The 2,887-nt window shown below is 41.1% G+C and overlaps 1 non-coding gene across 1 annotated transcript; it reads left to right on the top strand.

The window, feature by feature from the left end:
- The first annotated feature begins 2,147 nt into the window (after positions 1–2,147).
- On the top strand, positions 2,148–2,254 carry LOC141715779 (small nucleolar RNA R71). The gene has a single exon (XR_012572529.1). It is a non-coding gene; the product is annotated as a small nucleolar RNA R71 (small nucleolar RNA).
- Positions 2,255–2,887: the final 633 nt, after the last annotated feature.

The raw sequence follows: 2,887 nt of genomic DNA, 5'->3' as shown, positions 1-2,887 counted from the left end.
AACTGTCGGAAATGGGATAAATGATCCATGCATCTAGCCATTTGAGGATTTCTTTCTTCATGACTTCTTTCATGATTGGATTAAGCCTTCTATGTTGCTCAACAGTAGGCTTGCTACCTTCCTCTAGTAGAATTTTATGCATGCAATAAGAAGGTTGATTCCCTTAATATCTGCTATAGTCCATCCAATTACCGACTTGAACTCTCTCAGAATTTTTAAGAGCTTTTCCTCATCACTACCTGAAAGGTCAGATGCAATAATAACATGCAAAGTAGATGCATCACCTAAAAAAGCATACTTAAGTGTTCAGGCAATGGTTTAAGCTCAAGTGTAGGAGCTTCCTCAATAGATGGCTTGAGCCGCTTTGGAGATTTGTTTAGCTCCTCCATTCCAAGAGATTCAAAAGGCATATCCAGCCTTCGCTTCCAAGGAGAAGCACTCAGATACTGCAACTGTTCATCACCTTCGTCATCTTCACTATCTAAATTCCCCAACAAGGCCTTTTCTAAGGCATCAGACCTTAGCATTTGATCAAATTCTGAAGTAACCACAAAATTGACCAACTCCACTTTTAAGCACTCCTCGTTTTCAGTCAGGAATTTCATGGCATTAAAAATATTGAACGTCACATCTTGATCTAGCACTCGCATAGTAAGCTCACCCTTTTGCACATCAATCAATATTCGGCCAGTAGCCAAAAATGGTCTTCCCAAGATTATGAGAACCTTTTATCCTCCTCGAAATCAAGAATTACAAAATCAGCAGGAAAGATGAGTTTATCAACCTTGACCAAGACATCCTCCACAATGTCGCGTGGATATGTAATAGATCGATCGGCCAACTGCAAGGTCATATAAGTAGGCTTTGGATCAGGTAAGTCCAACTTCCTAAAGATTGACAAGGGCATCAAATTGATGCTAGCTCCCAAGTCACATAAGCATTTGTCAAATGACACTTTTCCAATGGTACAAGGAATAGTGAAGCTTCCAGGATCTTTAAGCTTCAGAGGTAACTTCTGTTGCAGCACAGCGCTGCATTCCTCCGTAAGAACAACTATCTCTAAGTCATCAAGCTTCACTTTCCGAGAGAGAATACCTTTTATAAACTTCACATAACTAGGAATCTATTCAAGAGTTTCAGCGAAAGGTATGTTGATATGAAGTTTCTTGAACACCTCCAGAAACTTCTCAAACTGCTTATTCAGCTTTTTCTTCTACAGCCTCTTAAAAAATGAGGTGGAGGAAAGATCTGTTTCTCCCCTGTATTACCCTCAAGAGGAGTGTGCTCCACAGTAGTCTTCCTTGGTTCCACTTCTACTTCCTTCTACACTTCTTCTTCAGCCATAACTTCTTCTTTCGAAACTTGAGATTTTTCAGAATTTGCAACCTTCCCAGACCTCAATGTAATTGCCTTCACCTACTCCTTAGCTTCCCTCTTTCCTGGCACTTTAGTTTCACTAGAGAGTGTAACAGCTTGACAATTTAGCAAGGCATTGGCAATTTTCCCAATTTGATTCTCCAAGGTCTTGATAAAAACCGCTTGGCTCTTGCACATGAGCCTCAACTCCTCCAATTCAGATTTTTCATTAGACTGTTGCAGTTGGAGTTATTGTCTTGGTGCATATTACGGTTGCTGAAAACTGGGAGGGTTGTATTGCTTTGCTGCATACTGCTAATAAGGCTGCTGGACCACATTCTGAGTATTGCTCTAGCTGAAATTAGGATGATTACGGTTGTTGGGATGATAAGTGGCTGGCACCGGTTGCTGTGACCTCTGAAAGTTGCTTACGAACTGAGCTGATTCACTAGAAATAGCACAGTGCTCCATCTCATGGACACCGTCACAAAGCTCACAGACACTAGTGATCTGATTAATTCCATAATTAGCCAAAGAATTCACCTTCATCATCAAATCCTTAAGCCGAGCAGCTATAGCAGTAGCTGCATCCACTTCCAGAATTCCTGCTACCTTGCCCTGATGTAGTCTTTGAGTAGGATTCTGGTATTCATTAGCAGCATCAGTTCAATCAATTCATAAGATTCATCATAGCTTTTAGCCCACAAGGCTCCTCCTGATGCTGCATCAAGCATGGGTCTAGAGTAGCACCCAATCCATTATAGAAGCAGTTAATGATCATCCAGTCAGGCATCCCATGGTGAGGACACTTTCTAAGCATCTCTTTCTAGTGATCCCAAGCCTCACATAAAGATTCTCCAGATTCCTGAGCAAATTGAGTAAGTGCATTTCTAATTGCAGCAGTCTTCGCCATATGAAAGAATTTAGTTAGGAACTTTTGAGCAAGATCCTACCATTTGGTAATAGACCATGGTGGTAGAGAATGTAACCAGCACTTAGATTTATCCCGCGGAGAGAATGGGAAAAGCCTCAACATAATAGTATCTTCAGAAACTCCATTGAATTTGAAGGTGTCGCAGATCTCGATGAAATATCTGATGTGCATGTTGGGGTCTTCTGTCGGAGAACCCCCAAACTGAACTGAGTTCTGTATCATCTGAATCGTGCTCGACTTGATCTCAAAGGTGTTAGCCAAGATGGCTGGTCGGACAATGCTATACTGAATATCATTAATCTTCGGTTGAGAGTAATCCATCAAAGCCTTCGTATTCGCTTCTGGTTCTCCATTGCAATAAGAGTTTCTTCTTCAACTTTCTCCTCGACAAGAACTTCCTCAAAAACTCTCTTAGCAACTACAACTTCTTCCTCAGCTTGATCTAGTGTTCTCTTACGAGACCGAGAACGCGTATGCATACGCGCTCGCTAGAGTACCTGAAATACAAAAAGGAAACATGTAAGTAATAATGTCTGAGTCAATGAACTTTAACGACCACTGATGACAAACACATAAACTAAAAATTAACACCGAGTT

This window comes from Apium graveolens, chromosome 3 (genome assembly GCF_009905375.1).
Source record: "Apium graveolens cultivar Ventura chromosome 3, ASM990537v1, whole genome shotgun sequence".
Lineage (NCBI taxonomy): Eukaryota > Viridiplantae > Streptophyta > Magnoliopsida > Apiales > Apiaceae > Apium > Apium graveolens.
This window is presented reverse-complemented; position numbering and strand designations above follow the sequence as displayed.